Raw genomic sequence first — 13,169 nt, forward strand, 5'->3', positions numbered from 1 at the left:
TTTTTTTTTTTTTTTTTTTTTTTTTTTTTTTTTTTTTTTTTTGAGACAGGGTCTCATTCTGTCACCCAGGCTGCAGTGCAGTGGCTCAATCACAGCTCATTGCAACCTTGATTTCCTGGGCTGAAGCCTCCCACCTCAGCCTCCCAAATATTAATAGTTGAGACTACAGGCATGAGCCAATGTGCCTGGTCTACTCTCTTTTTTATGCAATTAACAGCATTTTGACATCAGCCAACCAACTAAGCAACAATAGGGTGGTTCCATTTGACTACCATGGCACATGGCTCCTGACACTGGGAAACTCTTTCTGGGCCCTGAAGAATGTTTTATTTTCTATCAGAGGCAATGGTAGTTCTCTGTAATTATTCACTGAAATTGGTTTTCCCCTTGAGGGGCAGATAAAAGGGTCTGAGGAGTCCCTCCCTATGTTTGTCTTATCAATGAAATGAGTTCCCGGACTGGATGGAGGAAATACCTTGAAGGATGTATCAGTCAGGGTTCAATCAGAGAAACAGAACCAGTAGAAGATATATATGAAGAGATTCATTGCAAGAAATGGGCTGACACTGTTGTAGGGAGTGAAATCTGTAGGGTGAAATCCGAGTCTGAAATCCGTAGGGTGGGCCATCAAGAAGAGCAGGCTGGAACTCTCAGGCACATGCTAAAGCTACTATTCACAGGGAGAATACTGTTCACAGGGCCTTCAGCTCTGGTCTTAAGGCCTTTCAACAGATTGAATCAGACTCACCCAGATTATCAAGGATAATCTCCCTTACTTAAAGTCAAATGGCTGTGGACTTTAATCACGTCTACAAAATAGCTGTACAGCAACACCTAGATTCATTTGATTGAATAACTGGGAACTGTAGCCTAGTGGAGTTGAAATTAAGGAGAGGAAGAGAAGAAAAAGAAAAGGAAAAAAAGTGTCCTTTTAGTGGGTGAAATTATATGAAGTCTGCTGGTAGTGGAGGAGGAGGAGGAGGGAGAACGAAACAGAGGAAAAGAAGGAAGATGCCAGGAAGTCAGCAGAGGGCTTCCATAACCAGGATTATGATGACAAGTAAAAGGTTGTGGGAAAAAAAAAGTTGAACCAGCCACATTACACCACATATACAAAGCATTCTCCGTGCATGAAGGATTTATACAAATCCACTAGATAAGACGTTTTATCACATACTCCAGAAAAGAGGGAGGATTCTGCAAGTGGAAACAGTTGCCCTTGATAGCAACAGCAGAGACTCTGAGGAAGGGGATGGCTCACAGCCACAGTGTTCAAGAGATCACTGGATAGAGCTTCCTCATGGCCAATCAAAATTGTTAGTGCCATATTCATTGATCTAGAAATTCTGCTTCAAGGAATGTATTCTATATGTATTCATTCTACATATAGTCTATGAATTTATTCTATATATTCTATAAGTAAATATATATAAATATAGATACACACACACACACACTCTCACTCTGTCACCTCAGCTAGAGTGTAGTGGCGGGATCTTGGCTCACTGCAACCACCGCCTCCCGGGTTCAAGCGATTCTCCTGCCTCAGCCTCCCAGGTAGCTGGAACTACAGGCATGTGCCACCATGCCCGGCTAATTTTTGTACTTCTTGTAGAGACAGTGTTTTGCCATGTTGGCCAGGCTGGTCTCGAACTCCTGGCCTCAGGAGATCTGCCTGCCTCAGCCTCCCAAAGTGCTGGGATTGCAAGCATAAGCCACCACACCAGGCCTATAAGTATATATTTTAAATGACACATGTACAAAAATATTCACTGAAACAGTCTGCAAGAGCAAAAAATTAAAAGTAACATAAAAGTCCACCAGTATGACACTGATTCAATATGCAGTGGTACAACTAGCAGTGTCATACTGAGAGGTGAAGCCAGTTGGACTTCCTGGGTCAAGTGGGGTCTTGGAGAGCTTTTCTGTCTAGCTAAAGGATTGTAAACGCACCAATCAGCACTCTGTGTCTAAAGGACTGTAGATGCACCAATCAGCACTCTGTAAAACACACAAATCAGCACTCTGTGTCTAGCTAAAGGATTGTAAATGCACCAATCAGCGCTCTGTGTCTAGCTAAAGGATTGTAAATGCACCAATTAGCACTCTAAAAATGCACCAATCAGTGCTCTACGTCTAGCTAAAGGATTGTAAATGCACCAATCAGCACTCTGTAAAAATGCACCAATCAGCACTCTGTGTCTAGCTAAAGGATTGTAAATGGATCAATCAGCACTCTGTAAAATGGACCAATCAGCAGGATGTGGGTGGGGACCAATAAGGAAATAAAACCTGGCCACCCCAGCCAGCAGCAGCAACCTGCTCGGGTCCCCTTCCACACTGTGGAAGCTTCGTTCTTTTGCTCTTCACAATAAATCTTGCTGCTACTCACTCTTTGGGTCCGTGCCACCTTTAAGAGCTGTAACACTCACCGTGGAGGTCCATGGGTTCATTCTTGAAGTCAGTGAGACCAACTACTCACTGGAAGGAACCAACTCCAGACACATCCTGGCAACCCAGATGGGACTATCGCCAAGCAGTGGGTACCATTGGACCCCTTTCACTTGCTAGTCTGTCGTATTTTTCCTTAGCATTCAGGGGCTAAATACCAGGCACCTGTTGGCCAGTTAAAAGCAACTAGCGCAGCCGCCAGACTAAAGACACGGGTGTCAGGCTTTCTGGGAAAGCGCTCTCTAACAACCCCCAACTCTTAGGAGTTGGGAGTGTTGGTTTAACTAGAACCAGTTTCCACTTTTCCTATACTTCTGGACTGAGCTGAGGGTCAACAGAGAGGAAAGCCATTCAGCTCTGGGGTCCCGACAAAAAGTTGGTTGACCCTGTAGCCATGAGCAGAACTCTCAAAGTCATGTCGCCCAAACAAGACTCGCCCATCTATCCTATCTATCCTGATTCTTGCCTCCTGGGTCTCAACCCCTATCAGACAAACTTCCTCCCACCTCTCTTCTCCGAGACTTGTCCCACTTTTAAAAACCACTCCCTGTCTCCGGTGCTTTTCTAGTTTCTCCTAGAAGAATGATTTCTAGTATAAACTTCAGGACTCTGTTCCCTTCTTTAGGTACCTGGGCTCAGCAATCAGAAAGACATATTTTTTGCCCAAAGCCCTGTCGGTGGTGGGGGGGCACTATCTGGAATTTTAGGATCCCTCCTCAGACTAGCAGGCCTAACAAAAGTTATTCCTGAAGCTAGGATATGGGGAGCCTCAGAAATGATATCCTTCCTATTCATATGATGAGAAGCGAGGACAGAAGGCGTCACTCTTCCAACCCTGGAGATCCCTTCCCTCCCTCAGGATATGGCCCTCCACTTCATTTTTGGGGGCATAACATCTTTTTTTTTTTTTTTTTTTTTTTTTTGAGAGAAGTCTCGTTCTTGTCCCCCAGGCTTGAGTGCAATGGCTTGATCTCGGCTCACTACAACCTCCACCTCCCGGGTTCAAATGGTTCTCCTGCCTCTGCCTCCCAAGTAGCTGGGACTAAGGCGCCTGCCACCATGCCTGGCTAATTTTTGTATTTTGTAGTAGAGACAGTGTTTCACCATGTTGGCCAGGCTGATTTCGAACTCCTGACCTCAGGTGATCCGCCCACCTCGGCCTCCCAAAGTGCTGGGATTACAGGCGTGAGCCACCACACCCGGCCTTTTTGGGCATAATACCTTTATAGGACAGGGGTAAGGTCCCAATACTAGCAGGAGAACACTTAGGACTCTAACAGGTTTCTGAGAATGTGTCGGTAAGGGCCACTAAATCTGACCTTCCTTGGTCCTCTTTGTGGTCTAAGAGGAAAACTAGGGTTTCTGCTGCTGCGTCGGTGAGCACAACTATTCTGATCAGCAGGGTCCAGGGACCGTTGCAGGTTCTTGGGCAAGTGAGGTTTCTGCTGCTGCGTCGGTGAGCACAACTGTTCCTATCAGCAGGGTCCAGGGACCGTTGTGGGTTCTTGGGCCAGTGGGGGGAACAAACAAACCAAAACCATGGGCGGTTTTTTCTTTCAGATGGGAAACACTCAGGCATCAACAGGCTCACCCTTGAAATGCATCCTAAGCCATTGAGACCAATTTGACCCACAAACCCTGAAAAATAAGCGGCTTATTTTTTTTCTGCACTATGGCCTGGCCCCAATATTCTCTCTCTGATGGGAAAAAATGGCCACCTGAGGGAAGTATAAATTACAATACTGTCCTCCTGCTTGACCTTTTCTGTAAGAGGGAAGGCAAATGGAGTGAAATACCTTATGTCCAAGCTTTCTTTTCATTGAAGGAGAATTCACAACTATGCAAAGCTTGCAATTTACATCCCACAGGAGGACCTCTCAGCTTACCCCCATATCCTAGCCTCCCTACAGCTCCCCTTCCTATTAATGATAATCCTCCTCTAATCTCCCCCACCCAGAAGGAAAGAAGTAAAGAAATCTCCAAGAGACCACAAAAACCCCTGGGCTATCGGTTATGATCCCTTCAAGCTGTAGGGTGAGGGGAATTTGGCCCAACCTGGGTACATGTCCCCTTCTCCCTCTCTGATTTAAAGCAGACCAAGGCAGACCTGGGGGCGTTTTCAGATGATCCTGAAAGGTATATAGATGTCCTACAGGGTCTAGGGCAAACCTTCCATTTCACTTGGAGAGATGTCATGCTATTGTTAGATCAAACCCTGGCCTTTAATGAAAAGAATGTGGCTTTAGCTGCAGCCCGAGAGTTTGGAGATACCTGGTATCTTAGTCAAGTGGATGATAGAATGACAGCCAAAGAAAGGGACAAATTCCCTACCGGTCAGCAAGCCGTCCCCAGTATGGATCCCCAATGGGACCTAGACTCACATCATGGGGACTGGAGTCATAAACATCTGCTGAGCTGTGTTCTAGAAGGACTAAGGAGAATTAGGAAAAAGCCCATAAATTATTCAGTGATGTCCACCATAACTCAGGGAAAGGAAGAAAATCCTTCTGCCTTCTTCAAGTGGCTATGGGAGGCCTTAAGAAAATATACTCCCCTGTCACCTGACTTCCTCGAGGGTCAATTGATCCTAAAAGATAAGTTTATTACCCAATCAGCTGCAGATATCAGGAGAAAGCTCCAAAAGCGAGCCCTGGGCCCTGAACAAAATCTGGAGGCATTATTAAACCTGGCAACTTCGGTCTTCTATAATAGGGACCAAGAGGAACAGGCCAAAAAGGAAAAGCGAGATCAGAGAAAGGCTGCAGCCTTAGTCATGGCCCTCAGACAAACAAACCTTGGTAGTTCAGAAAGGACAGAAAATGGAGCAGGCCAATCACCCGGTAGGGTTTGTTATCAGTGTGGTGTACAAGGACACTTTAAAAAAGATTGTCCAACAAGAAACAAGCTGCCCCCTCGCCCATGTCCACTATGCCGAGCCAATCACTGGAAGGTGCAAAGTTTCTCTGGGTCAGAAGCCCCCAACCAGATGATCCAACAAAAGGACTGAGGGTGCCCAGGGCAAGCGCCAGCTCATGTCATCACCCTCACTGAACCCCGGGTATGTTTAACCATTGAGGGCCAGGAAATTGACTTCCTCCTGGACACTGGTGCGGCTTTCTCAGTGTTAATCTCCTGTCCCAGAGAGCTGTCCTTGAGGTCCGTTACCATCCGAGGAATCCTGGGACAGCCTTTAACCAGGTATTTCTCCCACCTCCTCAGTTGTAATTGGGAGACTTTGCTTTTGTCACACGCCTTTCTCATTAGGCCTGAAAGTCCGACACCCTTATTAGGGAGGGACATATTAGCCAAAGCTGGAGCTATCATCTACGTGAATATGGGGAACAAGTTAACCATTTGTTGTCCCCTGCTTGAGGAGGGAATCAATCCTGAAGTCTGGGTATCAGAAGGACAATTCGGAAGGGCAAAAAATGCCCCCCCAGTCCAAATCAGGCTAAAAGACCCCACCACTTTTCCTTATCAAAGGCAATATCTCTTAAGGCCTGAAGCTCACAAAGGATTACAGGATATTGTTAGACATTTAAAAGCTCAAGACTTAGTAAGAAAATGCAGCAGTCCCTGCAACACCCCAATTCTAGGAGTACAAAAACCAAACGGTCAGTGGAGACTAGCACAAGATCTTAGACTCATCATTGAGGCAGTAATTCCTCTATATCCAGTTGTACCCAACTCCTATACCCTGCTCTCTCAAATACCAGAGGAAGCAGAATGGTTCACAGTTCTGGACCTCAAGGATGCCTTCTTCTGTATTCCCCTGCACTCTGACTCCCAGTTTCTCTTTGCCTTTGAGGATCCCACAAGACCACACATCCCAACTTACATGGACGGTCTTGCCCCAAGCATTTAGGGATAGCCCTCATCGGTTTGGTCAGGCACTGGGGCAAGATCCAGGCCACTTCTCAAGTCCAGGCACTCTGGTCCTTCAGTATGTGGATGATTCACTTTTGGCTACCAGTTTGGAAGCGTCATGCCAGCAGGCTACTCTGGATCTCTTGAACTTTCTAGCTAATCAAGGGTACAAGGTGTATAAATCAAAGGCCCAGCTCTGCCTACAAGTCAAATATCTAGGCCTAATCTTAGCCAGAGGAACCAGGGCCCTCAGCAAGGAATGAATACAGCCTATACTGGCTTATCCTCGCTCTAAGACATTAAAACAGTTGTGGGTTCCTTGGAATCACTGGCTTTTGTCGACTATGGATCCCTGGATACAGCGAGATGGCCAGACCACTCTATACTCTAATCAAGGAGACCCAGAAGGCAAATACTCATCTAGTAGAATGGGAACCAGAGGTAGAAACGGCCTTCAAAACCTTAAAGCAGGCCCTAGTACAAGCTCCAGCCTTAAGCCTTCCCACAGGACAAAACTTCTCTTTATACATCACAGAGAGAGCAGGAATAGCTCTTGGAGTCCTTACTCAGACTCATGGGACAACCCCACAACCAGTGGCATACCTAAGTAAGGAAATTGATGCAGCAGCAAAAGGCCAGCCTCACTGTTTATGGGTCGTAGCGGCGGTGGCCGTCTTAGTGTCAGAGGCTATCAAAATAATACAAGGAAAGTATCTCACTATCTGGATTACTCATGATGTAAATGGCATACTAGGTGTCAAAGGAAGTTTATGGCTATCAGACAACCACCTGCTCAGATACCAGGTGCTACTTCTTTAGGGACCGGTGCTTCAAATAAGCACACGTGTGGCCCTCAACCCTGCCACTTTTCTCTCAGAGGATGGAGAACCAATTGAGCATGACTGTTAACAAATTATAGTCCAGACTTACGCCACCGAGAGGATCTCTTAGAAGTCCCTTAGCTAATCCTGACCTTAACCTATATACCAATGGAAGTTTATTTGTGGAGAATGCCATATGAAAGGCAGGTTATGCCATAGTTAGTGATGTAACAGTACTTGAAAGTAAGCCTCTTCCCCCAGGGACCAGCACCCAGTTAGCAGAACTAGTGGCACTTACCCAAGACTTAGAACTGGGAAAGGGAAAAAGAATAAATGTGTATACTGATAGCAAGTATGCTTATCTAATCCTACATGCCCATGCTGCAATATGGAAAGAAAGGGAATGCCTAACCTGTGGGGGAACCCCCATTAAATACCACAATGAAATCATGGAGTTATTGCACGCAGTGCAAACACCCAAGGAGGTGGCAGTCTTACACTGCCGAAGCGAAAGTCAAAGGGGGCAGGAGGGAGACACAGAAAGAGAGAGACAGAGAAAGAAAGAGAGACAGAAAGTCAAAGAGAAAGAGAGAAAGAAAGAGACAGAAAGTCAGAGAGAAAGAGAACGAGAAAGAGAGAGAGGAAGAGACAGAGAGACAGTAAGTCAGAGAGAGAGGAAGAGAGAGAGACAGAAAGTCAAAGAGATAAGGAAAGAGAGAGAGGAAGAGACAGACAAAGGAGGAGTCAAAGAGAGAGACAGGCAGAGGAAGAGACAGACAAAGAGGCAGTCAAAGAGCAAGAGGGGAAGAGACAGAGACAAAGAAGGAGTCAAAGAGCGAAACAGAAAGTCAAAGAGAGAGAGAAGTAGTAAAGAAAAAACAGTGTGCCCTATTCCTTTAAAAGCCAGGGTAAATTTAAAACCTATAAATGATAATTGAAGGTCTTCTCCATGACCCTGTAACACTCCAATACCACCTTGTTGTCAGTGGTCAGTGTAAACAAGAGTGTAGCCCGAAAGCACTGAGGCCACTGACGACCCATAGCCTTCCTGTCAAAAATCCTTAACCCAGCAGGTTTCCTAACAGGGAATCTTAATTAATTACTACACAAAGATCCAACCAGATATAGGAGGAATTCCCTTCAGGACAGGACAATAGATGGTTCCTTCTGGGGGATTAAGGGAAAAAGACACAATGGCTATTCAGTAAGTGATAAGGAAACTCTTGTAGAAGCAGAATTAGGAAAATTACCCAATAATTGGTCTGCTCAAACATGTGAGCTGTTTGCACTCAGCCAAACCTTAAAGTACTTACAGAATCAGGAAGGAGCCTTCTATACCAATTCTAAGTGAATATGAACTGAATGAGATTTTATTAATAGCAAAGAAAAATTAAAATCCCAAACTTACAAGGTTTCCAACAAAAGTGAAGTTTGCTAAAAGTTAACAGTGTAACATGTATTATCCTAACTTCTAATCTTATGGAAATCAGACCCTATCAGTGCCCCTCAAAGCTCAAGTCCGTCAGCACTGGGCCATACAACTAATACCCCTACTTATAGGGTTAGAAATGGCCACTGCTACAGGAACCAGAATAGCAGGTTTATCTATTTCATTATCCTACTACCACACACTCTCAAAGGATTTCTTAGACAGTTTACAAGAAATAACAGAATCTATCCTTACTCTACAATCCCAAATAGACTCTTTGGCAGCAGCAACTCTCCAAAACCACGGAGGCCTAGACCTCCTCACTGCTGAGAAAGGAGGACTCTGAACCTTCTTAGCGGAAGAGTATTGTTTTTACACCAACCAGTCAGGGATAGTACGAGATGCTGCTTGGCGTTTACAGGAAAAGGCTTCTGAAATCAAACAACGCCTCTCAAACTCTTATACCAACCTCTGGAGTTGGGCAAGATGGCTTCTCCCCTTTCTAGGTCCCGTGACAGCCATCTTGCTATTACTCTCCTTCCGGCCCTGTATTTTTAACCTCCTTGTCAAATTTGTTTCCTCTAGGATCGAGGCCATCAAGCTACAGATGGTCTTACAAATGGAATTCCAAATGAGCTCAACTAATAATTTCTACTGAGGACCCCTGGACCAACCTACTGGCCCTTTGACTGGCCTAAAGAGTTCCCCTTTGGAGGATACTACAACTGCAGGGCTGCTTCTTCACCCCTATCCAGCAGGAAGTAGCTAGAGTGGTCATTGCCCAATTCCCAACAGCAGTTGGGGTGTCCTGTTTGGAGTGGGGATTGAGAGGTGAAGCCAGACTTCCTGGGTCGAGTGGGGACTTGGAGAACTTTTCTGTCTAGCTAGAGGATTGTAAATGGACCAATCAGTGCTCCATGTCTAGCTAAAGGATTGTAAATGCACCAATCAGCACTCTGTAAAATGGACCAATCAACACTCAGTAAAATGGGCCAATCAGCGCTCTGTAAAATAGACCAATCAGCAGGACGTGGGCAGGGACAAATAGGGGAATAAAAGCTGGCCACCCCAACCGGCAGCAGTAACCCACTTGGGTCCCCTTCCATGCAGTGGAAGCTTTGTTCTTTCACACTTCACAATAAATCTTGCTGCTGCTCACTGTTTGGGTCTGTGCCACCTTTAAGAGCTGTAACACTCACTATGAAGGTCCACAGCTTCATTCTTGAAGTCAGTGAGACCAAGAACCCACCGGAAGGAATCAACTCTGGACACAATACTATGCAGTCACAAAAACCATGAGCAGCTCTATATAGACTCACTTGGAAAGATATACTTCCAGGATATACCCTTTCGGGGGTGTCCAATCTTTTGGCTTCCCTGGGCCACATTGGAAGAAGAATTGTCTTGGGCCACACATAAAATACACTAACACTAACAGTAACTGATAAGCTAGCTATATTTTTTTAAATTGCCAAAAAATCTATTTATTTATTTAGAGATGGAGTCTCATTCTGTTGCCCAGGCTGGAGTGCAGTGGCACAATTTCGGCTCACTGCAACCTCTGCCTCCCAGGTTCAAGCGATTCTTCTGCCTCAGCCTCCCTAGTAGCTAGGACTACAGGTGCGTGCCACCACGCCCAGCTAATTTTTTGTATTTTAGTAGAGATGGGGTTTCTCCATGTTTGCCAGGCTGGTCTTGATCTCCTGATCTCAGGTGATCTGCCTGCCTCGGCCTCCCAAAGTGCTGGGATTACAGGCATGAGCCACTGCATGCAGCCCAAAAATCTCATAATATTTTAAGAAAGTTTACAAATTTGTGTTGAGATGCATTCAAAGCAGTCCTGCGCCACCTGAGGCCCACGGTCTGCGGATTGGACAAGCTTGCCTCAAGTGGAAGAAGCAAGGTGCAAAACGGTGGGCATATAATGCTAAAATTTGTTTGTTTTGAGACAGGGTCTTGCTTTGTCATCCAGGCTGGAGTGCAGTGGCACAATTGTAGCTCACTGAGGCCTCAAATTCCTGGGCTCTCAAATAGCTGGGACTACAGGGGAGAACCACCAAGCCTAACTAATATTTAAAATTTTTTGTAGATATGGGGGTGGAGGTGGGGGTCTCCCTGTGTTGCCCAGGCTGATCTCCAGCTCCTTGTTTCCAGAGATCCTCCCACCTCTGCCTCCTCAAGTGTTGGGATTACAGGCATGAGCCACTGCACCCGGTGGAGGTGCTGTTTTTCTAAACTATGAATCTGCAGTATGTCACAGAATTTACCAAACTTTCTGACCTCTATCTGCTCCTACTGCCTTACACAGGGTTGAATAGCACTTCCACAAGTAACCCACAAAGCACTTCTACAGAACAATGCCTGGGCAAAAGCTGAAAACCTTGCGAACGTAAGGGGGCATTTCCACTTCTTCCAACTGAAAGCAGAGATTCTGGAAGAGTAGGAAAGATATAGCAGCGGTGAATGCAGAGCTATTTGACAGCGTCTGAGAAAACAATCTGGCTTTTTGGACCGTGACTTAAGACATTGTAACAAGGTTTTAGCACAGAGAGCACATTTCTTAAGGGCTGGAGCGTGTTTGCTTGGAGACATGCCAATTAGATCATGTGAGTTTTAAGCAGAAAACAAAGTAAGAGTTAGCTCACGCCTGTAATCCTAGCACTTTGGAAGGCGGAGGCAGGCAGATAACGAGGTCAGGAGTTCGAGACCAGCCTGGCCAATGTAGTGAAACCCCGTCTCTACTAAAAATACAAAAAATTAGCCAGGCATAGCGCGCCTGTAGCCCCAGCTACTCAGGAGGCTGAGGCAGGAGAATCGCTTGAACCCAGGAGGCGGAGGTTGTGGTGAACCGAGATCGCGCCACTGCATTCCAGCCAAGGCTACAGAGTAAGACTCCGTATTTAAAAAAAAAAAAAAGTTCAAAGAAAGTAAAAATGGTTGCAACGGAGCACAGTAAGAACGGCATTGCGCTTCCAGCCGCGGAGCAATGCCGGAGGTCCGGCCGGGGCCAGGGCTGGGGGCTGGGGGCCTGGGCTGCAGCTCGGACCGCCCGTCTAGAGCCGCCGTACCGCGACACCGGCTCGCAGACGGTCACATGCCGCACCTCTGCAGACCGGAGGATGCGGCCGCGCGTAGCGGGGGAGGCGTGAGTTAGCGGGGCTCCAGGCGCGGAGACTTTGCTGGAGGAGACCCTGAAGGACCTGGACGAGTGCTACGAGAAGGTCCGCGGCGACACGAACTGCGCGCAGAAGCCGCAGGTGTCATCCTGCGCCCAGCGGACCCTGATCCGCAGCTAGGAGCCGGGCGACCAGAAGATCCAGATCGTGAGCCAGAGGGAGGAGCTGGTGGAGAGCTGCACGCGGCAGGTGGACAGCCACGTGGAGCCGTCCCAGGCGCAGCAGTAGCAGGGTGACGCGGCGGGCGACAGCGGCAAGGTCCTCCCGGACAGGCCCAGGGGCGAGGCGGCCGCGCAGGCGGAAAAGCCCAACAGCAAAACGTTCTTGGCGGCAGCGCAACAACGAGAACCGCGAGAACGCGTCCAGCAACAGCGACCACGACGACGTCACCTCGGGCACGCCCAAGGAGAAGAAAGCCCAGACCTCCAAGAAGAAGCAGAGCTCCATGGCCAAGGTGTAGCGGCAGGCGTCCCCCGCAGACCTCCCCATCGACTCCAGCGAGCGCTTCTAATGAGAGATGATCCGCTGCGACAACGAATGCCCCATCGAGTGGTTCCGTTTCTCGTATGTGAGTCTCAACTATAAACCAAAGCCCAAGTGGTACTGTCCCGGATGCCGGGGGAAGAACGATGGACAAAGCCCTTGAAAAGTCCAAAAAAAACAGGGCTTATAACAGGTAGTTTGGGGACATGCGTCTAATAGTGAGGAGAACAAAATAAGCCAGTGTGTTGATTACATTGCCACCTTTGCTGAGGTGCAGGGAGTGTAAAATGTATATTTTTAAAGAACGTTAGAAGCCGGGCGCAGTGGCTCACGCCTGTAATTCCAGCACTTTGGGAGGCCGAGGCGGGCGGATCACGAGGTCAGGCGATCGAGATCATGCTGGCTAACACGGTGAAACCCCGTCTTTGCTTAAAAAAAAAAAAAAAAAAAAAAAATTCGCCGGGCGTGGTGGCGGGCGGCTGTAGTCCCAGCTACTCAGGAGGCTAAGGCAGGAGAATGGCATGAACCCGGGAGGCGGAGCTTGCAGTGAGCCAAATCGCGCCACTGCACTCCAGCCTGGGAGACAGAGTGAGACTCCGTCTCAAAAAAAAAAAAAGAAAAAAGAAAAAAGAAAAAAGAAAAAGAAAAAGAAAATATCCAATTCCTTAGTATAACAGACAGGATCCTTCAAATATAGTCACCTGTCCATTTCATTTCCTGACATGATTTCTGTCTTTGTTTTGTGCTGCTATAACAGAATACCTGAAATTGGGTAATTTTTAAAGAATAGAAATTTGTATTCTCACAGTTCTGAAGGCTGGGAAGCCCAAGATCAAGGAGCCAGCATGTTGGGTTGTTGGTGAGGGCTGCCTCCTCCGAAGGAAAATAATTCTGTGTCCTCACAAGATAGAGGTGGCAGGGCAAGCAAACTGAATGCTCTGT

The 13,169-nt window shown here is 47.0% G+C and overlaps 1 protein-coding gene and 1 pseudogene across 1 annotated transcript in view; one reads left to right on the forward strand and one right to left on the reverse strand.

Annotated features, from left to right (window-relative positions):
- Positions 1 to 13,169, reverse strand: part of TAF1 (TATA-box binding protein associated factor 1) — a 178,546-nt gene that overhangs the window by 26,816 nt on the left and 138,561 nt on the right. The window lies entirely within an intron of this gene.
- Positions 11,502 to 12,424, forward strand: LOC112615192 (annotated as a pseudogene).

This window comes from Theropithecus gelada, chromosome X (assembly GCF_003255815.1).
Source record: "Theropithecus gelada isolate Dixy chromosome X, Tgel_1.0, whole genome shotgun sequence".
Taxonomy (NCBI): Eukaryota; Metazoa; Chordata; class Mammalia; order Primates; family Cercopithecidae; genus Theropithecus; species Theropithecus gelada.